The sequence below is a fragment of the Numida meleagris genome, chromosome 7, assembly GCF_002078875.1.
Source record: "Numida meleagris isolate 19003 breed g44 Domestic line chromosome 7, NumMel1.0, whole genome shotgun sequence".
Lineage (NCBI taxonomy): Eukaryota > Metazoa > Chordata > Aves > Galliformes > Numididae > Numida > Numida meleagris.
Window position 1 is genome coordinate 2,052,652 of NC_034415.1, and position 25,355 is coordinate 2,078,006.

At 36.5% G+C, this 25,355-nt stretch overlaps 2 long non-coding RNA genes across 12 annotated transcripts in view; one reads left to right on the forward strand and one right to left on the reverse strand.

The window, feature by feature from the left end:
* Nucleotides 1-25,355, reverse strand: part of LOC110402498 — a 267,102-nt gene that overhangs the window by 195,245 nt on the left and 46,502 nt on the right. The gene's annotated exons all lie outside the window — the stretch shown is intronic.
* Nucleotides 1-25,355, forward strand: part of LOC110402499 — a 62,865-nt gene that overhangs the window by 10,891 nt on the left and 26,619 nt on the right. For both annotated transcript variants that reach the window (XR_002441139.1, XR_002441140.1), the window contains exon 2: nt 19,706-19,819. This is a non-coding gene — a long non-coding RNA (uncharacterized LOC110402499). The remainder of the gene's footprint in view (nt 1-19,705; nt 19,820-25,355) is intronic.

Genomic DNA, 25,355 nt, shown 5'->3' on the forward strand with positions numbered 1-25,355 from the left:
GTATTAATTTTACATTAAGAAATAAAATCAAAACAACCATTCCCAAATTGAGCTTTGTTTTCTTTACAACTCATTTCAACATGGAAAAGAAAAATCAGGTGTCTTCTGTAATTTTCATATAACACTTTAGTCTTACACAACACTTCAAGAGGGGGTAGGTGGGGATTTTCTTCCAATTAACTGCATTCTAATATACAACAGACATGAAATTGAAGAAAAGAGAATATAAGTGAGCTTGGGTTTGTTCCAGAGCAAAAACAAAAAAAAAAAAAACAGAAAACTGATTAAAAAAAAACAACAAAAAACTCACATTCTCCTTGTGAAATTGACTTGCTGGTGAGCTGCTCCTCATCTATCTGATCTGCTATTTCATTAAAATGTTAGTATTCACCTACAAAGGGTGGACTCACGATATATAAGTTGGATCTAGTTGCCATAAATAGCAAACTTTACTGAAGATAGGATGAGATTTGTGAGCATTTTGTGAAGGCTTTTTTTAGTTGTTTGGATTTTTTCTTGTTGTTGTTGTTTTTTACTTAAAAGCGTATATGCAACTAAAATGGTGTCCATGTGGAGTATTTGCAAAGATAGACAAATACTTTTATTAAATTCAGACAAGATAGATTAGGATTTCAAATCTGCATTTTCATTATCAGTGGAAATAGCAAGTAAATCATCGAGCAATCTGAATAGTCACTCATAGTTTTCTCACTTGCAAAATTACAGACAAGTTTGCTCAAAACAGAAAATATCACACTAAAGAGAACATTTACTCCTGAAATTTCAGTGACTCGAAATATGGGACAGTGCTACCTTCAATGTGTGAGATTCATCTGGTATTTTGTTGCTAGATCCAAGCTAGAGGGATTAAGAAGTTTCTGCTGAAGAACAAGTTAGCTTTGCTCAAGACAAAGAATTCTGAATTTTAAGAAAGAAATAGGTCACGGGAAACTGCATCAAGTTCACAAAAATATTTCTTAGTTATGTAACTGTTTGAGTTGGTTCTCCAAGTAAGATGACAGCATACCTGTTCCCACACAGCCTGTTTCGTAGCAACTAGTTCAGTGGTGGTTAAACTAAAGTAGGGTAATCCCCTAAGGCGTCTGTGGGAAATGTGTCTCCATCACGTTTCCAGCATACATGAAGATGGAAGGAGACTGCCACCTTGCATAAGTAGATTATCAAAAACTAAAGGCCTTCAAATTCACCAAAGGAACTTCACTGAGTTCACAAACAAGACCTAGTCTTAACACTATCATTCTCCTCCGCTGTTTAAAGCACTGTGTGGTGCTCACGTCCTCTCCCTTTCTTCCCTTCTTCGGGATTTACACAGAACAGACAGGAGGTTTCCTGCTGGATGCCCTCAGGATTCACCATGTACTTTGGGTGTTGTGATGGGTGAGCAAAAAGTTAAGAAAATTTGAGATTTTTTTATGGGAGAGGAGGTTGTGGCCTTTGGCTGCAATATCTTATTGAGCCTTCTTGCTCCTTTTCTTAGCTTTCTACAGAAAGACCTGGTGAATATAAAGAAGACTAGAATTGCATATCCCTTCTTGCCAAAGATTTATCATACAGTATTACATATTTAGAAACTTCATTTGGCTGGCATTTCTCTTACTGCACAGATGTAAAATAAGAGAGGGTAACACAGCATGAAAGAGAAATGTGGGGGAGAAGACCTACTTTTCAATTTTTCTGTTTGAAAACTCATACTTCATTTAATGACAAGCAATGAGATTCACTTAAAAAAAAGCAATCTACATTGGAAGATATTAGGCATTCCTTATGGTATGAGAAGATTTCTGAATTAAGATCTTCTGTATTGTTTCACATTTCCTTAGGAAGCCCTGGGATTGAACCAGCTGTCTAAACATATTTACAGTCTCGGCACTGCTGCAAGCCCACTGTAGGGAAATGTGTGTAAGGCTCAAAGGTAGCATAACTAAAGAGTTGTTTGGGTTTGTGTTTTGAAAGAAAATAGCTATGCATTTTCTGCAAACATGGGTACACGCATACCTGTATCTCTTGTTTAGGGATACAACCTTTCTGCCTGAGTGCCAACCATTTGGCAACGTTCACATTTTTTAAAAATAGTGCTAAATTTTGCAGCTTGCTTTTGACTTACCTGTTCACTACTCCCTCTCTTTCCATGTATTTTTTTATTTCTTTCTTTTTTTTTTTTCACGTGTGAACACTAGCTGAAGCACTACAACCAGTTCAGTTGTCACGTTAATTTTACCTTCACTTATTCATTTAAGTTAGGAAAAAAAACCACAAACATTTGGGGTTAGATGATAATGTCCACATCTGAAGCCAGGAGCTGAAATGAGATCGGATCAAGTTTGTCTAAATGCAGACAGTCAATTACTAACTATTCACTTGAATCAGTTGCTCAAAATTTGAAGGTTAATATCATTTATGAAATTGCTATTTGGAGAATCCCTCCCCCATTCTCCAGGAATGACATCTGGCTAGTACTGAATGGAGTTTAGTGTTTGAACATCCCATCTGGTTTCATAATGTTAACACATGATTCCAAGTCATTCAAGAAGTATGAACAATGGATATTGTATTCCATATACTGCCATGTGGATTTAATCTTTAAAAGATGGTGGCACTGTAGAACTCAACCTTTCAGTTGAAAGTCAAAACGTATAATGTATGGAAAACATATTTCTCATAGCCTCAGAAAAGTCATGAATATTATCCTACTCTAAAATCAATAAGCAAAGATGTCTCACTCGTACAGCATCATTCCCATTCTCATTCATCATATCTTGATAAATCAAGAATACAATTCCTAAACACAGCATTGATGAGTGACATTATGACAGACTTGCATGTAATTTCATGAGAATACTAATTATTTTGTTTCTCAAATTATCTCAATATTGCTTAAAATCAAATGTTAAAATTTGCTGAGGCAAATTGAAGTTGGGCACTTTTGCCTTCTGCGGTTGATAAGACTACCTTCTACAGAGATCAAAAACATGTATAGTCTCTATAAGAGACTCTAAAATAAAGTTTTCTTCAATGTACTAGTATTAATGTCTCAGTGATGTTGAAAAGAACATCTCATTCCTCTATTCTCTTGAATAAAAAACGAAATTTCAATTAATATTTCTTAGTCAAACTCTTTTCATATATTTATTTCTTCATAAGAATGATTTACTCATGGTCCTGCAACCCTGATCTTAACAAGTATTTTCTGTATTTACTAAAGGATCCTTAGTAAGACCAAGTATTCAACTAAGTGGCTTGCTTGCTATGAAAAGTTAATAGAATTAATTTCAGACTGAAAGAGATTCATGGAAACTTCAGAAGTAAGCAGGTATTTAAATATTTATTAACTGTCCTGTAGGCAGCCTAATAAAATTAGATTGCTTCATTTGAGCACTTGGGAAAGAGAATGGATTTTACGTATTAGAGCAAGAAAATGAGGAAGCAAATACAGACATTTTGGAGAAAAAATGTCTTTTCAGTGGAATGAAGCAAGGCAAACATGCTTGAAAATTTGCACAGTGTGCATGGTCATGTCATTTTAAAAATCACTTCGCTGAATCACAACTCATATTTTATTTTTGGAGGTAAGATTCTAAGATATGTGATTTCTCATCGGAAATCCCTGGAAATGGACAAGAAAGAGGGACTAGCTCATCCTCAAAACTGTGACACCAGAATCAGAGCAGTGTAAGAGGACAGATTTGGCTGATGAGAAAAGACAAAGAGAATTCAGTGGAGGATGATAAAGGAGATTAAGTTACACCATCTAACATTTTGTGAACCCTGTTGAAAAGTATCCATTCTTTAGTGTCACCACAATTACCAGCCAGCACACAGATTGAAGTGAGCTAGATAAAAATGGATGATAAATGCAATATGGATCATGTAACAGTAGGATTTTTACACCAACATCTAAGTAAGACATATTTAAGAGAATAGTGAGGATGTTTAGGAGATCTGGGAAATTTTTTTACCCCATGTTTTTTTTTGTTAGCAAGCCTGTCCAGACTGCGGTACTTGGAAACTGAAGGGATAAAGGAGGAAAATGCAAATGATCCAATTTGCTTTATGAACATTAACGACTTTTAGGAGCACACTGGTTAAGTTCACAGCAAAGTTGGGTTGAAGTTCAGCTGTATCAGTTGGAAGTCTTCTTCAAAATCATGCAGATCATATCAACTGTTAAATCTGTAGATTATACGTATTCAAGTGTCTTCCCCCTCCCATGGCTGATAAAACAGGGAGGTTACTAAACTCCTTAATTCAAGAGAAGAGCTAGAAAACGCAAGATTAGAATAAACATGATACAATTTTGCTATTCTTAATATAGTTTCTTCCTATCATCTCTAATGATTGAATCATAAATTTTTTATTATTTATGACCATCTTGGTTTTACAGAACTGAAATTGAACTGCTTGATTCATTTTGTAGTATTTCTTTCAACTCTTTTCAAGTAGTTCTGATTGAGTACTCACTCAGTACAGATTTAGGCAAGCTATCACAGACAGTATGTGTGAGAAAATCATGAGAATTTAATTCAGTTACTGTCCAGAATGGCATAGCTTTTGAGTTATGAAGACTTATTCCTTCAGTTCCTTATGTCAGCAAGTACAAAGTCTCCAAAATACACAGTACTTTGCTGACTGTAATTATTAACACAGTAAATGTTAGGAACCTCCCTGAGGATGGCGATGCACTGGAACACAGAGGTGGTGGATACCCCATCCCTGGACACATTCAAGATCAGGCTGGATAGGGCTCTGAGCAACTTGATCTAGTTGCGGGAATCAAATGATTCTATGACTCTGTGAATCATCTGTAGCACCTGTATTACCAGAAGCACTCCTCATGCACCAAACAGAAAAAGGGACAGCAGAATTTAAGTGCTACACCAAGTCTGTCTGAAATCACTTTTTAAAAGTCTTAGGTTTCTGTAGTATTTTACGACACAAAAAGCATGCAGGATGCTTGCTTAAAAAGAACTACCAAAAAAAAAAAAAAGCAAAACAACAATTTGTACAATTTTGAGAGCTAGTTAAACCTTATTGGTTCCACATACACATTTTGCACAACTTGACTTCTCCTTCTGCCATCAAAATCTTTGACTTCTCACACAAGATCTAGAATTACAGTCAGTTCTACTTGTGATTGGTTTTGCTTAAGATCATAGAATCATTAAGCTTGGAAAAGATCTCTAAGATCAAGTCCAACCATCAAGCCATTACTACCATATCCCTAAGTGCCACATCTACATGTTTCTTGAAAACCTCCAGAGACAGTGACTCCACCAACTCCTCGGGCAGCCAGTTCCAATACTTGACCACTCTTTTCAAGAATAAATTTTCCTAACATCCAACCTAAACCTCTCCTGGTGCAACTTGTAGCCATTACTTCTCATCCTACCTGAAGTCAGCTGGGAGAAGAGACCGACTCCCACCTTGCCACAACCTCCATTCAGGGAGCTGTAAAGAGTGATAAGGTTCCCCTGAGCCTCCACTCTCCAGACTGATCAATCCCAGTTCCCTCAGATTCTCCTCCTAAGACTTGCATTCCAGCCTCATTGCCCTTCTTTGGACACGCTCTAACGCCTTAATGCCTTTCTTGTAACGAGGGGCCCAAAACTGAACACAGTACTCAAGGTGCAACCTCACAATGGCTGAGTACAGAGGCACAATCACTTCCCTAGTTCTTCTGACAACAAGCCATGATGCTGAAAGAGAAATACAAAGATGTACCAAGAGTTTCCAAAGGAGGTATAATTTATTCAAAGTACTTGCAGTGAATTAAGTTACACCACGCTAGCCTAGCTAAACCACATAAACTTGGTGCCAAGTGATCAATAGCACTGCATCCAGTAATACATACCTTATAGAAGTCATTACTTCATCAGCTGTTCTCTGACATGTGCTATATGTGGGCTGTTAGTCTTTTTTTTTTTTGTCATTCTAGAATATAGTAAGGAGTGTTTATTTTCTAGTGCATTGTATTCATTCATCTTGCTTCTACCTACGGTGCAGTTTGATTTCAGTTCCAAAATTAAGATATAAATAAGTGGATTTATTAAATGTGTCTACTCTTGCTGGTTATCTATATAGAGTTGCCATTAAATGAAACTAAAAGTTTGTCCTAATATGGAGCCTAGCAAGGGCAGTCTAAGTTTTGAGTTGGACTTTTGATTATTTGCAAATCATGGCTATCCGTATTGGGGCTCTAAGTGCATTATGATCCAAATTATTAATTTTATTTCATTCTCTTCTCCATTAATCTAACTAAGACATTTGTGCACAGCAGACATTTGAAATCTTAGCCTTGCTAATACAATCTTGTTTTCCCCAGATAAATGGCAAGCTGCCAATTAGGGAAGTACACATGCTGCAACGTGAAGGAAAATAAGTAGATACATCTGTATGTATAACTACTAGTCAGAGTATTGTCTGGTGCAGCTGGAGTGAAAAACATTCCAAAAAAGCTAATTACAATTCCAGCCTTTATTATTATTATAAGCGGAAGCCTTTGTGAGCTAGAGTTACATTCTTCACTACATCTTATTACTTGTATTTAAGTTTTACTTTTTCTACTTTCCCATTTCAAAACCTTAAAAATCAAATTGTGTCAAAGACATTAAAACAAAAGAAAAAATTATAACAAGGCAATTTATCAATCCACAGAACAAAGAATTCTCTGCATTCTTTCTGTTACCTCTATGGAAGAGCCTTTTAACTGCTTTTAGTCCTACATAGAACAACTCCAACGTAGACATCAGAGTTGCACTGTAATATCTACAAAAGAAAACCTATTAGTATTGATTGAAACATTTTTATAAACCTTCCTTCCCCCTTCTTAAGGAAGAAAAGAGCAAGTTACTGGGGAAGCCAGTGGGCAACCCACACTCCGGTTACAGATTCAGAGTGGTTTAAGATGAGAAACTCCTGCTCATTCCCTGACTGCTGCGCTGTGGGAAGATATATTAAGCTTGCTTCCTTTTAATCATTCTGTTGTAAAACAAAAGAAATTGAGAGTATTTCAGATACTGCAATACAATAATATAGAAATCTAGGCAGCTCTATTTGGTTTATCATAGACATACAGCCACATAACAATCTCAAAACCTGGCTGTATTAATCTCATCAGTATACTGAAGATAACAGAAAATTAACATAACTAAAAATGTCTACATGTTCTCTCTCTCTCTCTCTCTCTCTCTCTCTCTCTCCTTTCCCTCTGAACTGAAAGGTACTGAAATTATCTTTACAATCTACAAGGTCACTATATTTGTTGAGCTTGCTAAAATAAAAATACAACCATAACTATATTTTATTCATCCTCCTGTCTAGTTCAAAATGAGACACTTAGCATAACTATATTTTTGGGGCTCTGTAAATCTCTGCATGACTACGCTACATGCTCTCCTCATGAAAAGCTTGGCATCTTCTTGTGCCACACTGCTCAACATAAGCTGCTTTCCTCTAATACACAGATCACTTCTGTACAGGAGCATTGCCATTTTTCATTTGCAAGAGCAACTATATGAAGTGATAGAGCTTTCAGAAATGGAAAAATGTGCCCTACTTTTAACTTAACAGAAAGTGGCATTTCATCTTCTAGCCTTGCCAGTGCACTTGTTAGTAATGTGATGTAATGTGTCATGTAGGTTGAAGAGAAGTTGTTTGCCTCAAGGATCAAGTGCCACTTCTCACCAGAAACGTAAAAAGATTTCACTTCATGTTTGACTTCTAAGTCACAAGTAGCGCTGCCTTTGAATATCAACTTTTCTGCCAAGCTGGAAAATAGTGGTTCATGAAGTTGCACTTAAAATGAAGTTGTACCATTTTTTTTTAATGAAAACTCCTTTGGAAAACATTTCTAAGGATTAAAAGGAGATTTTTCTTCAAAAACAGATATACTGACTCCAAAATAGCTCTTTCCCATTCAGTAGTAAATCAACAGTTTAGACAGATCTCTCCATTCTTAACTTTCCCTGAAATTTCATGTGGAACAGAACAAGTTTTGAACTGCAGAAGTTTTGTGGGGTGGAAAAAATGAGCGTTCTGCTTACCTGTGGTCATAAAAATATTTATCAGTTTCCCAGTTAAAAAATAGCAATGAATGGTATACAGTGATTCATTTCTGTATATGAAGAATTCATATAAGTTGGCAAACTAGCATTCAGAGGCCATATCTATTCATCATATCGAGCCATGCTACTTTTTCTCACCCTTGTGCAGGCACAACAATGTGGCCTCCCCTTAAGTTATTAGGTGTTTAATCTAATGGGTCAGAAGTAACTCAAAGTTGCTTTTAACAAAATTTTCAAACATAATGGATAATTAACAACCATGGACAATTTGTAGAAAATGCTTGCAATATCCTGTGTACAATAGTATCTAATGCAAAATTTCTAGTAAAAAGTTGTTAGTCCATTATGAACACGTGCAACTACTTACGCCAACTTTTCAAGTTAAAGATCCAGTAAAACCAATGAAAAAAAAAAAAAGACAGAATAATGCCTAACAAGTCTTTGAGATTCCATAGCTAGCTATAATCATCAAACTAGCATATCCCAATCCAAATCCACCTTATATTTTATATATGAAGAGAACTGCAATTGTTAAAGGGGTATGCCAACTTATCCAGGAGAAAGGAAGGATGACTTTTGAGATATTTAGTAGAATTCTGGGGGGAGAAGAAAAGAAATGAGAGTCAGCTCTGTGTTTAAAACAATTCCGCTGCTACCAGAAGATTTTGCCTTCAAAAAAGAAGCAACGTGTGGAGCAAACTAGATAAGATAAAGATCTTCTCGGCCTCTGATTACGATTAGAGCTAAAGAAGTATTTGACAAAGGGTACTCAATAACTTGTTCCTAGATCTTTAAAGCCTTCATCATTATAGATAAGGAGGCTACTGTTGTTGAAAAGTACCTTCAACAATTACAGAAATTATAGCAGGCTGCCCGTTCTCAAGTCATGGAACTGTGCTGATGGGATGTCAGGTATCTCGGTGGACTTCTCTCGGGGGAAAACCCAAAGCTTCTTGGGAATTAACAATAGCCTAGTCACCACTGCTGCCTTCACCTTCCATTTTAGATCTTTTGTAAGAAAGCTAAGTACACACTTGAAATAAAAACGAGGGACAGTTTAGACCTTCTGTAAAGATTGATCTATTTGAGGTGTGGAATGAAGATAATATTTCTAATAAGTACAGATCCCATATGGACATTTTGACCTATGTTAAAATTTAAGACAGTTTCCTTAAAAGAAATTCCTCACTGCCAATCATGTACTGGACTTGCTTCCATTGATCTTTGACACGAGCAAGTACCTCGGAAGATTAAAAAACACGGGTTATTAGAATGTGAAGAAAATATCGTCCAACAAAACATAAAGCTATTTCTTTACTAAGACAAAAACACTTAAAATTAGACAATTCACCATGTTTGAAAAGAGAGCTATACAAATACTCAACAAATACATCTTCTGCAGAGTGCAAGTCGATGATATGGCAGTGCACTTGGATATAATAGGTGAAGATTGACTAAAGTTTCTTCTAGGCTCAAATTTAATTTGCACCATGTCTCATCAACATTAGACATCTCAAGAGTGAAATATAAAAAAACATACTGAAATATTCTCACTACTCCTTACATACTTAAAATAATTCTGGAAATTTAGACTGTTGATAGGTATAGATTTCCTTTTATGGCATGGATTTTTATTGAAAGGTTTCTATATATTTTAAAGCAAAATGATCGGTATAATATCATTTTAAAGAGAAAATCCCTAAAAAGATATATAGATTTACGAAAAATGTTATAAAGAGTCACTGAAATCAAAGTAACAACAGAAACACAGGGCAGGTTTCAGTTAGCTAAGAAATATTTGCGATTTCAGAGAGAAGTTTTGTCCAGAAGCACGCAAATGCTAAGAGTCAGAGCGCTCTTCTGCAATGCTACATCTCAGTAAAGTTGTGTGATGTGCATTGCTTTCACTAGAAACAGATTTAAAAGTTTTTTTCTAGTTAATAAAATTAAAATTATCTGTTAAGACCTCTTCAAAGAACCAACATGTAATTACAGTAGGCTACAGTACCTGCAGCACTGGTAACATTTGCCAGGGCACATACTGTTATATCACCATTATCAGGGCAACTCGTGGAGGAGGAACAGAGCCAGAGGCCAAAGTCTTTCAGCCAACTAAGAATCAGTATATGCCTGCAGTACATTTTTTTGTTTATTTTGATGTTTTTCCTTTTTTTTTTTTTTGCCGACTATGATCTTATTGCAGGTGAAATGCAGATTGCCACTCTGGAAATAAAACAGGGTGGACAAGAATCACTGAAAAACTATTTCAAGTTCTAACTTGAAGACATGTTGCATTAATATGGTGATGTCTACATTCGCTAAAGTAATTAGTAAAATGAAAGCATTGGACGCAATACTGCTCAGAAGCAGGACTCACAGCATACACCAAAATATTGTTTGACATACTGTGAAGGAAATGATTTACTAAAAAGCTTCTTCTTGAATAGTGTGATTTATGTACTCATGAAACAGGTTTGGCTGTATCAGTTCCTGGCCCTGTACTAACCATACTCAAAGAAAACGCACAACTCGGAAAGAAGAAAAATGTCAAGTCTGAAGTTCTCTTATTAAATAAAACTCACTTCCTGTATCATAAATGAAGACTTCTACTACACCTGCATCAAGTATAGAAGCTAACGAAGGATGGAAACTTGCAAGGAAAAAAAAAAGCTGGCTATTTACAGAAGAGAAACTGCTGTGAGAAAAAAAAAAAAGAGCAGTAGAAAAGGAAAGCATTCCTGATCTTTATTTTTCTCCCTAGATGCCTTACTGTTAAATCAAAAAAATCCACTTATTAGCTAGTCATATTGTATTTGGTTTACCAATGTGAAATTACATTTCTTGAAAGGAGCAGCCCAAGGTAGTTATAAAAACTTAAAAGTTTTATATTCTTAAAAGAAAAGATTTAATCTAACAGAAGTCCAGTTTCATCATTGCATATTCCCATCTCCTGGCTTCTCCAAAAACAGTTTTTTAAAGAACATCATCATATACATTGATTTGATGAGTCTGGGGTTAAATAGTTAAACTAAGAAATAAGAAGCTGAGCATGTATTCCCTCACTCACCTGATGCCTAAGGAAAAATGCAACTTCTTACTGTACTTTATTACACCTTCCTCTGATTGACAGCGATGCAGATCATTTTGAGTCTTGGATGGCTGAAATACGAGTCAGAAGAAAATTTGCTTCTAATTTGTATGTTAAGCAGAAATCTTCCCTTCCAAATCAGCATTTGCAGTATGCTTGAACAAGAAGTACTGTTTTTGTTTGTGTGTTTCATTTACCTTTTTTTTTTCCACCCTCTCTCGACCTCTCAGTCAATGCTACTTCTGCCAGGGTAGAGAGAGCACAGCAAGAACTTCTGGGGCATTTCCCTTCCTAATTGTTCCCTTCTAGGATGTGAGGCAGAGGGAAAGGTTTCAGAAGCCTGAAGAGCTTCTGAAACCAAGAGCTGACAAACAGGAGCGATAATAAAAATAAAATTCTTTTAAGTCAGTCCATCTGTATGCATCAACTTTCATAGTAATTCTACAGCATTCTCATCTATGTAAACATTATCTCATTTAAAGGGAGGATTAATGAGAATATCATCCTTAAATTTCATGCCACAATAAGGTTACTCATCAAAAAAAGTGGGACTACCCAGTTTCTGAGAATTAAACGATTTTGTGAAACAGTTCCCATCCTAATAGGAAGTACTTAAGAATAAACCATATAAGTACTTAAAAATTTCCTTGGAATGTGATTAGAAACTAAGATTCAAAGTTGAACGTGAATATGCTTTCCTTTACTTTTCTTCTAGTTGCTTTTTTCATTTGTTTGTTTTTTAAATAAAGATCCTGCCACCAAATCAGAAATGAAATTTTATTTACCCTTCAGTAAATAAGACAAACGAAAAATGAAAATACTTTAAAAGGCTGGAGAAGGAACGCATCAGGTCAGATCACATACACAAAGAATATACTCAAAGTGCTTAGAAATCTTCGAAGACAAAAAAAATACTGTGTTAAAAGCTGTGGTATAATCAGAATACTTACAGCTACTTTAAACCTTGCTACTTGAACAGAGTGGGCTTTGGATAATATCCTATTGAAAAAAAAAGAACCGCCTTCATCCTTTTAGGACAAGAGTACTGTAGCATCAGATGGTATTTCCAGCATCATATAAAATAAACAGAAAATCTATAGAGTTGCCTGGAAACTGCCAGTTCTCAAGAGAGTTTGACTTGGAAACTATGTATCTAGGAGTTTAAGATAACAGAATTCTGCTACCTATATCTGGTCTTGTTAGGACTGTACTTTTTTGTATTATCATCTCTTAAAGCAAGCCTATACCAGGAACCTTGTATTACGCTATCTTACAGTCTTGTGTATTTGTGAATTTCTGTGAAAAAAGGCACTTGATCAGTCTGCATATACTGGTGCAATAAGCAGCAGTGATGTATTGCTGAACTGTACTATCACCTTAAGATTCAAATATTTGAACAGTCCAGTGGTACATCACCTTTCTTTCTAAAAGAATTATCCTACACATTGAAGTTCCCTCCTTAGGCATGCAAAAGTCACATCAAAAGCTGAATACAAGGATTATGTTCAGTGTAAAAATGCTGTTTGTAGCACACAATTAAAGACATTCAAAGTGTTTACTAAAAAGGTTTTAATATCATTTTCTCTGTAATTAGAGAAATTTCTAAACTTAGGTCAATTACGTGCAGCATGTAAACACCTGATTTTTGAAGGTACAAAAATTATATAAATTTGCACAATTTTCTTCCAAGTTTTTCTTTGTAATATAACTTTTCTTGTTGTAAAGAAGTCTCTTGTCTACAAAGAACCTTCCCTTAGGAACTCAAACTGCACTAAATATTACAGCTCTGGGGAAGGACAGACAAACAAACAAAAGAAACGGAACAAAACAAACCCCAAAAGGTTAACATAGTAGTTTATATTTGTACCTGAAGTATACAGGTATACTCTGAAAATGAACTTTCAACTGTTCTCTTTTGATTTTTTTTTTCTTATTCTAATAGTTATTTGAGACATTTATTTGTACTAAGAAGCCAAGTACTTGAGTTAAGTAGTACCACGTCCCCTAAGCTGTCTCCTGAAAAGCTTTAAGTCTAGCTGGATGTAGGCATGCATGATTTAGGATGACCGAACTCAGCACTCGGTATTTAACAGGAGGGAAATGCATTTAGAAAATAACAGAAGTCCAGTGGCAAACTATGCAATTATATAATCTCGAAGTCAAATGGAAAAAGTCCACACTTAAAGTTAGGCATATGCGCTCAGATACTTCATTTAATCAGTCACTAAACAGAGTATCTGCAGTAAGCATTCTAAATTGACCAGGCAGAGGAAGCAGCAATGTAAATACTTCAACTTCTTTTTGGACATAGTCTGTTGCTTTCAACAGCGTTAACTGCAGTCAGTGGAAAAAATAAACAAAATTATGGGATACAGTGTTGGGATATCTTCTCTGAACTTACTGAATTCCTTCCAAAATGCCTTACGAAAGGACTGTTTAATATTCATTGCCATGTTCCTGTACAGCAATGGCTGTTAATCTTTTAAAATGTACAGAAAAGGAAAAACATTAGCTCTACAAATAGGCTTATTTGGGTGTACCTTGTCATTTTAGTATATGACCTGTTGGGCTTTCTACAGAGAGAAAAAACAGTTCTAGTAGTTAACTGCAAATTAAATAGCTAAAGTAGGATTTCACTGACTAGTGTCTAAAAAAAAAAATAGAAATCAGTGAAATAAATTGACTTTTCTTCCCTTTTCAAGGTCAGCATTAAGATGCCATACAGCCTGTATTACACAATTGTATCACACTGGGGACATGATGAATGATTAACCCTTAATTCAACAAGCTAAGACTTAAGGTCCAGAATAAACACAATGTTAAATGGACTTCCTAGTGCCTCTGAATATTGCATTTAATTATCACTGCTCCTCTAGGAAAACACACACCCCTGTCTTCCCCACTAAGTAACCCGAAAACCAAAGCCAGTCGTAAGCACGGCACGCAGAGCAATGTGGAGCTGCCAAAATGACCTTAACAGCTCAGTGAGTTAACTGAGATGAAGTGGAAGGGGAGCGGGAAGAGGCAAGGGTTTCCAACTGCTTTCTGAAAAGGTATCTCTGAAGGGAAAATACAGTCTTTAAAAAAGGAAAAAATTAAAAGAAAAAAAACAACTTTTCCTTACGTTTCCTTTCTTTTCTTATCTTCCTTAAATACATATATACAATTTGTTCCCGGAAATGTCTGAAATGCCTTCTGGTAGCTTTTAAATAAACACGCAAGTCTCCTTCAAAGAGTTGCAAATAATGACAGAGGGAAGCGTTCCTGGACTAGTGTACAGATGTAATCAAAGGTCAGGAATCACTCTCAATAATTAACATGTATTATCATTATTTTTGCACCTTTGATTTGCTATCACAGAACTGAATTAGGCTTGAGCAAAGCTCTCATGTGCTTCCACATAATCTTTCCCACTAATACCAACAGATCTCAGCTGCATTTCTCAGCTAGGAGCTGTTTCTGGATCCATGTTGTCATTGCTGTTTCATTTGTCAGCAAAGCCTTATTTACTTGCTTCCTGTTATTAATTATGGGAAATGGGATCTCTTCAAGCTGTAGGAGAGGCTCTTTTAACTGCTGTCTAGACTTTTCAAGACAAAATATTGATGAGCCCTTTAATGTTTGTGCAGAGACACAAGCTGAGCAAAAAAACATCGTTGCCTCTAACAGCTTAAGACTCCTTATCACACATTCACACAAAAAAATCCTTTAAATCACTTGGGCTCACATTCTTATTCTTAGTCACTGAAGTAAGGTTTCCTTTCATAGTTGGATACTTGCTTCATCTGTCACACTGATTAATTAACAGCTCACAGTATGAGCCCTGAGCTTAAATAGCCTACTGAAATGAGGAGAGTTCAACATTTATATTCCGTAAAAAGCTAAGGAGGAAAAATGCTTTATTTAATATGTAAGAACCTATCTTCCAATAATAAGAAGAAAGAAATCAACTAATTTCTGTTTGATTATGTTACCCATGATGATCAAAGTGTATGGGCTATTAAGGCAAGCTGCAGTGGAGGATTAGGACAGAAGTTAGTGAAAACAAAATGTTTTAAAATAAGCTATCGGTTGTAAAGAACTAGGTCTTGAACAGCAGTGAAATAATTTTCTTCACCACTACAGAAAGTCAGTTTATCAGCACAACAAACGAGTCTATAAGCACAGTAACACTGCCTGTACACATGCATAGGGAGAAGGCATGCAATTAGGCAAAACGGAAGTTCTCTAAAACCTTAAACCTACAGATGTTTTAAGCTGAAACGTTTGTAGTTTCTCCCCCCATGCACACCTGCCCCACACTGTTATGGTCTGGCAATTATTTCAAGAGTTTAACTTTCAAAAACTACAAGCTGTCCCCCTTTTCTAAGCCCCTCTAGTACTGCTGAGTGGACAGAAAATTACAGATGCAAGAAAAGCTGACAAATGACTGCAAGGCCCCTCCTCTCCAGTGCCTCGACAGCCGAAGCTCCTGCCAAAACATGCCTGAAAGCTAGCTCACAGACAAAGACACAAAGATTCCATTTTCTTGGGTAAAGGAGTTTTCATGTAGAACGACCAGAGAGAAGAATATGAATAGACTCACACGGGCACATGTATCATTCCAAAAACAGTGCAGGAATGCATTTCACGAAAAAAAAAAATAGAGTTATTCAATTAAAATCATTAAGCTCAAAGGCTGTTTAAGACACAGATCTTTTTTAACTGCAGAATGCCACAAGGGAAGGGAGAGGGGACGCTTCCATAAAGCTGGAAAATCATTTTCAGTTGTAGAGGACTTCCAGTTCAACGAGATCCAAGCTAAGACGTCACTGCTGTTGCTCTAAATCACCTCTTGATAAAGTTGTAGTACACATGCAACCAACATAAAATAAACTCAGCTTCTTTTTTAGCTCAAATCTGTTTGGATGTGTTTACTATTAAAAGATTCTCCCCCCAGGGTGTCATTAATAAAGTTGCAATGAGTTTAAAACCCTGGCACCTAAGCACTTCCAAGTTTTCAAGCTTTTAATCATAAGTTTACTACTTTTGGCTTGTTCTACTATCGTGACTGGCACTCATCACTGAGCTGGAACTGCTTCTGTGAGCAGAGTCAGCGGCAATGGGAACAGAGACAAGCTGAGCAGAAAAAAACGAAAGAACGTGACTCCTCTCTGAAACTAGCCAGGAAGTTGGGAAAGAGTGCAACTGAGGGTGGGAAAACTTCAAGTGGAACTACTCAACATTATCATGAATTTAAAAATGAAAAAGATGTTTACAATAACAGCATGTAAGATTAAAGCTATCAATTATTTCAAGTGTGGTCCCAATCCATTAGGATTCAGCAGCAAAACCAGCTGCTATTAAAGATAATATGAACTGCCACCAGACCAGGAATTTACAAAATGGAGGTGTAAAATGGAGGCTTCATCACTAGTAAGGTTTACAGAATGCACATCAATCTGATCATTACTGTTCATCAACGTGTAACATTCCTACAGATCTCTGCTTAAGGCAGCCCTTTTTCTTTTATGTGAGTCTGCTTCTACATAAATGGTATCAGAAGCATCCAGATTGAACCAAGGTCTTCTCATCTTTCAGCAGAAACATTTATGCAGTATAAATAAAAACCCAACAGTTACATAGTGCAAAGACTAAAAATGTGATTAATGCCTTGCATTGACAGGCTTGCAGTTGAGCCAGAATACAACTGCTGCATCCCCTCTACCAGATGTGCTACGCAGCTGTGCTGCCTCTGGGCCACAGGCCGGTCCATCCACGGCACTGCAGAAAGCCCAGCTCTATGCCTTCCGCTTACCCTCACTTCCCCTTCCTTCAGCCCAGTCTTAGGCAGAGGCATCTACTCTGACCACTTAAGATCCAGGCCATAAAGATGTGCTAAGTGGGAACTGTGCCACAAGCGCTGCCCCACAGACCTTGCTCTTCCCTTCCGTCCACTCCTGAAGGCTATTCTGATGATAGGTTTCATGAAGGAAAGGACTGATAATCTTCTCACTAACTAATCAAATCAACTGAAGGTATCAATGCTGATCATTATAATTATACATGATTTGAAGTAAATGAGGAGCAATAAGAAAACACAAAGATTATACTGAAAAACAGCCCTATTCTCCTTATTCCAGCTGAGGAGAATACTGAACACAAGAAAACTTTTAACATTACACGTTGAATTATAAATTTATACTTATTTTTTATTCAACTCCTTCACATTGCTTTGGCTGATCCCACTCTTTTTCCACTTGCTAAGTCTAGACATTTTTTAAGTCGTCTTAGGCAGACAGTATCTACATGCTTTTTGTTCTTTCTTTGCAGTTCACCATCCAGCCATCACTGATCTCCACTTCATCCCATGTTCCTACTGCCACAAAATCCTCTCATCTGCTCAGATCAAGTGCCACAGCTAAGGATCCTGCCCAACCTTCCATCTCTTAGGTTTCCACTCTCCATCAGATCCAGCCCCTAGCACCTTTCTGCTTCCCATCCATGTTATCCAGTTTTCCCTAACAAGAAATCCACTCTTGTGGCTAGCAGCATTTACTTCCATGGTTGTCTCCTCAAACAGGTACCTTCCTCTTCATCTCAAGAGAAGAGGCTTAGAAACAGCTATCATGACCCCTAACATCCTACTAAATCCACTCAAACCTCCAGCAAAGCAAGAGAAATCCAGCCTGGTATCAGTCAGGGAGCTGGCAGACTGAAATCAGTGCCCAGCAGACTGCCTTGATCCTTTTCCTTGTGCCTACATCAAAAACCAGATAATGCAACTGCAAGTGTTTGGGTAGGTGTAGTTTCCTCTGTTTTGTGTTTGCATAGTATCTAGTACAAAGGGATCCTAATGTTGATGCACCGCAGAGATGCAAAGGCTGTATCTCCCAGTACAATCCCTCTTACTGATGCAGTTACTATCTAGGGGAAAGACACAGAATAAAGAATGAAACTAGAATCAAGACAAGATTTATGACTGGAAAGTTACAAACATACTTCCTCTAATACTGCTAGAAAACGTTCTTGAGTCTAACATTACAAAAGAATCTTGAGATAAAAAAGAAATTTATATCAAATTCTAGAAACGCTGCAGCAGTTGAAAAATATTATCACTTGATTTAATATGCTGGCCTTTTTCCTCACTCAGCTAACATTATTTCTATTTGAATGCTTTTAAGGATTACTTGAATAAGATCAAATTCTAGAACTATTTCAAACTATAAAAGCTACTGGAAGTTAAAATGGAATCTTGCATCTTTGTCTTATGCCTGTCATAGCAACTGAGCTTATTTTAATGACTACGTGTCCAGGCAATAGGTGGCATAGGGTTTGAAAAAGGAGACTGTGTTTTAGTTGGCTTTTGTACAATGTAGACCTTCAGCATAACATTTATTATCATTAAAGGGCATTTTCTAATTAAAGCACACCTTGAGGGGTGATGTGGCTTTTTTTTGTTGTTTCTTTTTCCCCCTCATGTTCCACAAATGTGAGATTTTTGAGAACTACTTGGAGATTTCAACTTTGCATGTCTCTAAATAGATTTTAACATAGATGATGTAGCTACACCCAAGATGGATTTGAAATTCTCAAAACATCTTCCATGAAACTGCATGTAGTTTAATACTACAAGTCTTCTTAAGCATATGATGTATTATTATAGTATTTTTCAGACTATAAACTCTTCAAAAAGGGGATCCTTAGGCCATTGAGAAGAATAGATTTGAAAATATTTCCCTTTACATTTAATACAAGATACTTGATACTACACTCATTTACATGAGTCCAAAAAGCAAGTGGCTTTAACAAAATCTTGAGTATTTGTTACTTCAGCTTTGCATTTTCAAACCATGCCAAATGCCAAAAATTGGAAGGCTTTGAGAATCCCATCACCTAATTCATAGCACTTGAAGGACAGTGGAAAATTGATTACATTGCAGGCTAAGGATCTAAAAAAAAAAAAAAATTCAGAGCTACTGAAAAGTAAGTTTTTTGAATATTTCATCAGGCTTGATGCTTAGTACCAAAAAAGATCAGACCTGGACCTGTATTTCTGAGTATTTAAGAAGGATTTATTTATTTAAGATAGAAAATGAAACATAAGCACCATTATGGCAGAAGTAGTATGAACGCAGGCTTATTTGAGGTTTCAGAGAAGGATCTTATTAACACTTACCTGCAGCACTGAAAAACAGCCTTCAGCTTATTTTCTGTTTTTCTTTTTTTGTTCTGTTTTCGTCTTTCTGAATAATCTCACAAAAACACGAAGACCACAGAGCTACTTATTTGTGATATTAAACTTACTGAAAGTATAAGATTTACAGAATTATTTTTCAGTTTAATGGTTTGAATAATCTCTTTTCATTCAGAGCAACAACTTCTAGCACAACATACTTCATCTCAAAAACCAAAAGAATTAGTATAATAATACTGCCAAACCTCTATAGCAGAGCTAGGTATTTTTCCTTGGGTAATGTTAAGAACAACTATCAGCTGATCTATTGAGCATATTCTGAGCTATCACTCTAAATCTTTCCTTTCTTTTTTTTTCTAGACAAATCATCACTGCTCTACAGACAAGCAAATGAAGTGAGCTGAGGGCAATTTAACTACCGCCTTCTGTGTCAGTTCCCCAGAAGTCAATGAGGCATACCATCGGGTCTCCAAGGTATATCCCAGAGATTATTTAGTCATGCTGTACCATTAGCAAATGATTAGAACAAGCTGTTTTCTTCAATTATGTTAAGATACTTGCAGCAGTGATAGCTGTTACACTTTATGGTAGACTGTACCTCTCAGAATGATGTGAACCAGCACTTAATAATGATTTGTCAACTCAAGCAAATGACCAGGCAGCACAGTGGTCTCAGGTACAAGGAAGAGACTATTATTAAACTCCACCTGTCTCACATGGGTAAATCCAGTAATAAAATCTGAGCTGCAAAATGCACAGAAATATTTGAACACTAGTTTTCATCATAGGCATTTTATGTATTTCAAGCCACGCCTGTAAACCTTTTACAAAAGGAAATCAACAAAATAGCGCAGTCTGAATTAATCAGATGGTTTTAAGTGTTTAAACTTTTATTCTTTTAACAAGTACCCAGGTAAAATGATGCCTTCTAGTAAGCCACATGAAAATCTCAATTATAGAAATCATTATTCCAGGTATTATGTGCTATTTTATGTCCCAGCAGGATGTTTTTCATCTCATCAGTAGTTTCCAAGGCTGTTTAGGGTTTCTATATATGCAAAACACACTTAAGAGCCCCCAAAAGATCTGCTAATTAAAAAAGCCTAGTAAAGTGGTCAGACAGACTGGAACTCGATTATTATAGGTAAGAGGGAAGAAATGAAGGCTTAGAAACTATAATTTCTCTTTCTGTGGGAGCAGCAGAAGCAGCTGTTATAGACTGAGCAAATTAAAGATGTGGCTGACTAAGCCAACAGTCTGGAAACAGTCTGCAACAAGACACTGCAAAAACATAACAGCAAGTCATATGCACCCCCACTTTTAAAAAGCCAAAAGTGCTGACCATTTCTTTTTCTCCCTCCCTTCCTGTTATCCTCGTCAGTCACAAATATCCTCCAGTTGGTATCCTTCCAACCCTTGCTCAACAGCTCTAATTTCCCACCCCCGTCTTAGGGAGTTAATAATTCCTGGGTCTTCAGACAAGCACTCCATCGTAGTGGGAGTTGTTAGCAAACAAGAAGGAACACTTCTAAAAGAAGAACAGGTGAAATAACAAGAGATACCGTTGTTCTGTGCATTTACTTTTACATGAGTTATTCATCAAAAATGAAAAAAATTCTTCCAGTACTGAACAGTATTTATCATTCTTAGAGGGCAGTTTCATCTGCCCAGTAAAATCAGTATCTAGAAATAGAAAGTTCTCCAATTCAAAATCAGAAAAATTACTTCCATCTCTTTCTTGATCCAGTTTCTAGTCTACAGTCTTCTTACGAATCTGTTGAAACCCATCGTGCTATGAACTAATGCGGCTCTACACTGTTTTCCAAGTCTGAAAAGTGATGGAGGCTCAATTAATTTCCGCAAATATAGTTTATATTTAAAAAACCAAAACCATAAAACCCAGAGAACTGGGCATTTCCTTATAGCTGGCTGGGCTATGGACCTCCTGTTAGAAGAAACATTTCGCTTAGCTTTAAGGTCAGTGGTGTTGTGAACCTAGATTTACTCTCAGTTTGTATTAGCATAAATCTGTGTACACTTTTAGAGCTCAGATTTTACATCATGAATGAATAACCTGTCATCTATTTCCTTTATGTCTGTTCGGACTCAAAGTACATTCATCATTTCTGATTCACAGTTGATGCATTTAAGTGCTGCCATTTCAACACTTCTCTAACAATGTACTTCATTTTGCTGAATTGAAACATTGCAATGAATTTGAGGCACAATGACAACTTACGCAAGCAAATGAGATGCCCCACTTCTTATCAGAAGTGAGCCAAATTTAACCTGTAAAGGTGGCATGGGGTCTTTTCCTCATGCCTTTATATGAAAACAAATTGTCAACAAATACATTGTCATTTAGCATTTCGATACAAGTATAAGAATATGAGAGAACAGCAAAATTACTCTGAACGTTAAACGTCATATTCAGTACAGTCTTGTTTTTGTTCCCTCCCTACTCTGAGAGCGGGTATCGGAGGAGGTGCTTTGCATCTCCTCCCACACAGTCTCTCTGCTTCATAAGCAGAAACCAGCTGTTGGTTTTTTCCAAGTCTAGTGGTTAGTTGACATTTGCCATTAGTTGATGCTTTTCACTCTATCGTAGCAAGGAAAAGAGCTAAAAATTTACTTTGAAGAGTGAAGATTAAATCTTTACGTTTCTAACGCTCCTGCAGTGGAGGGGCCTGCCACCAAGGTTTTGCTGCATAAGGAGGGACAAAAAGATGAAGTGTTGCACCTCAGCAGAGGACGGAGGAGTTCCAGGTTTACTGTTACTATTCTATCCACTGGACAACACTTTATTGCAACTCCTCATCAGCAGTACTGATGTTATTTCATTCTCAGCCTCGTGACTGAAGAATGTAGCGTAGAACATGGATTACATTTCTGACTTGGCAAACTTGGCAGCATTATTTAGCAAATGCCATAAAAACAAAAAACTCCCGCATATATACGCATGATTCAGCAACTGATGTTAAAAACGGGAGTAATGAGGAAGAGCTCTAGGACACCTCACAGAAAACACTGCATTTCCAGAGCAAGAAAAACGTTAAACCCAGCTGAAACCTATACTGAAAAGACATCACATCCTGCAAGCAACTGCACTGTAGCCTGACTGTCCAACTTAACTGTAAAATAGACACGGATAAAGACCTAAGGTTTGCATTTCTGAAACTTGCCGCAAAAAGAAACACAGTTAGGTATTTTAAATACACAAAGTTGATATATCAAAGTGTAGATACAATACAGAAGTGTAACAACTGCTATTTCAATAACAGAACACACTTCCTAAAATTATTTTTAGGCAAATAGGTATTTTGAATTCATACTGAAAATATAGAGTTGGCTCTTCTAACAGGCAAGTTCATACACAAAAGAACCAGGAAACCATAGGTGATCTAACAAAGAAAATTCCCCCAAAATCAGGAATTTGAAAGAAGTGACCTGCAGTCATTAACAGCCCACTAAAATCTTCAGTGGGAAATTAACCTCAGAAGTTAGCCAGCCAGCAATAGCGTGTTTATTTAATGGTCTTTTACAGAGCAGAAATCTAGATTACGTAGCCTTTTATCTGGTGATATTTACTAACGGAGCTTTAAAGAGATAATATTAACAGTACTGCTGTAGATACGAGAAGGAACTTGGAACGTGCAATTACTGGATAGCTCTGAACTTTATCTGATCTGTTTAGGAGCCACAGGAGAAAACCATCCCAGACAGCTCAGTTCAGAGAGTGCCAGAAAATACCATGCTATTTTTTTTTTCTAGGACTAGGTCAGGACGTTTGAAATCATACATGACTACGTATGATTTCTTTTCCTATATTAAAGCTCTCAGGATTGAACATCATATGGTCAGTAATAAAGCTCATTCTGGCTCAACATCTGCAGAACTCCGTGGTGCAGCTGTTCACTGCACACATTAAACATGCGAAACTAAAAACTGTAGAAACAAGCCAAACTAAAATCAAGGACCTGAAATGAAGAATTCCATATAGGTAAACTAGAATAGAACAGGAAAACATATTCTCCATGTCAGCAAGCTGAAAGCATTAAGAGAAAAGCAGTTTGCCTCAATCCACACAAAGAGGTCTCAAACATTACTTCCTTTTATTGTGTATTGCACTTACGGGGCACTAAATTTTTCTAAACAGTGTCCAGATCACACTTTCCAAGTCCAGCCAACAAACATCTGAATGCCACAGCAGCCTTTCAAGAGAAAGTTTCAGTGCTGTGAGGTTTTTAAAGAAAAACTGAGATGTTTAAAAGAGATCAAATATAATCCAGTGCTACCTCCTTTTTCCCCTCAAATTAAAAATGGAAAGCATCTTATCTGGAAAGTAGGCAAAAGCTAATTTTAAAAATAAAGGAACTAAAAAAAAGAAAAGCCCCAAACTTTAAATATAGTGGAAATCCATCTGAATGGAATGCTGTATCTGTTTCTTTTTTTGCAACGTAGTAATTCAGAAATGCACAAAAAATATTTTAGTAATAAATACTGAGTCAAAAAACATTAATTACTAAAAATGAAGTGCATCTTACGGGAGCATGATCCAACCATCACCTCTGTTTCCTCAGAGATTTAAGTAAGCTTTAAAAAAAAATCAAGTGTGTCATAAGTACATTTTAAAAAGTCAGTATCTTAGTATGCATACTGAATCTTTTGAAAGATTTTACTGGCTGCATTTAGAATTTGTACATCAAAAGAGATGTTGTAATAGCCTGCAATAAAACCAAGGTTTTACAAGTTTTTGTATGAACTGAAGGGAGGGATTCAGACATTGATTTTTTTCTTCCATAAAGAGCCACTTCAACTTTATTAACAGAATTTTCTCCTCTCATTTGAGCGGGTTTTTTGTTGTTGTTGTTTTCTTCAGCAGCACTCACATGAGAGGATTAATTCTAGTTTTCACTATGCACAAATAGCGCACAACATAAGGTACACATGACTGCACAGACAGCAAAATGCTTCTTTGCAAAGCTCAGGGTATTAAATGTAAGAATTTTCCATTGCTCCAGCCACAACTAGTGTCTTTCTGTCCATACATGTACAGTTGTGACACTTAATTGCTAAGAAAAATTGCTACATCTTTACTGTAGTCTACTTTTTTTTTTTTTTTTACTAGAGAGCATAAACAACGGATCTATGTGTTACTGTATTACAGAGGGAGAGAGAGAAAGAGAGAGAGAGAGAAAGAGGTTTCAGCAAGTTTTTATTGTGTGTTATAAAGAGAGGTATGTCTACATTATTTTTATTTGCCTTTGGGGAAGGAGTTCATGGCAAATGAAAGAGGAGGAGAAATCTTAGGCAGCGGTTGTTTTTCTTTTTTGCAGATAGATAGTAGTCTGATAGTTAAGACTTTCATGGAGTATTGAAAACCCAGGTTTCCAGGCCTTTCTCCAAAACTAACAGAACTCGGACATTCCAGAGGCACACCAAAAACACCAGGCTATCAACCATTCTGGGACAGCAAGGGGTCTTTTTTCTTCTCCTCGTGCAAAAGGCCTTCCCAGAAAAATGTCCACTGAAAAATGTTTCTTCAAGACATCTTAGGTTTTCCCCACAGGAGGAAAGACAGATTAAATTTTCAACCAGATGTAGCTGCAGTTTTGTTTATGTCTGTAAATGAGAGGGAAAAGCCTCTAACATAATGAGAAAAAAACATTCTCTCTACAAAGTTCTACTAATACCTTTAATCATATTACAAGCTTAACGCATTACATTAATTTGTTAAATTAACACAGTTGGACTTTAAGATCAAACAGAAAAGAGAGAAAACCATGATCCAACACAAGTGTGTTATAAAAATACTGTTTAAGACTTGCCAAGTATTTTTTAATGCTTGAACCCCAACAAAAGGCTTTCTCCTTCAGGCAGTTATTTGGTGTTTTGTCTTCCTTTTTCTTATTTTTATTTTTTAAGTGGTCACATATCAGTTCTACTGCTTGGTTGAATGCACTCTGGTTTCTTCTTATTTCTGTGTTTAACAATTCTTAGGACACCTTCT